The following is a 334-nucleotide window of genomic DNA, read 5'->3' as shown; positions in this document are numbered from 1 at the left end:
TTTTTTACTTCTATTATAAGTTTTTGAATATTTTTCAAAGATGTATTTGCCATTTCTGTTAATGCTGTATCTTCATATATTTCTGATAATTTTTTAGCTTGTTCTGCTGATTCTTTTGCATTATTAGCTGCTTCTAATACAATTTTATATGTTTTAGTTATTTGAGCTTCTATTTCCATAGCTCTTATAATAAAATTTTTTTCTTTATCATACATTGCATTTGAAGATATTTTCATAATATTATAAATAGCATCCATTGCTATTTTTTCGTAATCTTTAGCTTGGTCTATAATTGATTTTACATTATCGTAAGCTTCTAACTTAACATTTTCCG

Source organism: Piliocolobus tephrosceles, unplaced genomic scaffold (assembly GCF_002776525.5).
Source record: "Piliocolobus tephrosceles isolate RC106 unplaced genomic scaffold, ASM277652v3 unscaffolded_27801, whole genome shotgun sequence".
Taxonomy (NCBI): Eukaryota; Metazoa; Chordata; class Mammalia; order Primates; family Cercopithecidae; genus Piliocolobus; species Piliocolobus tephrosceles.
The sequence above is the reverse complement of the archived record's forward strand: the minus strand, read 5'-3'. Positions refer to the sequence as shown.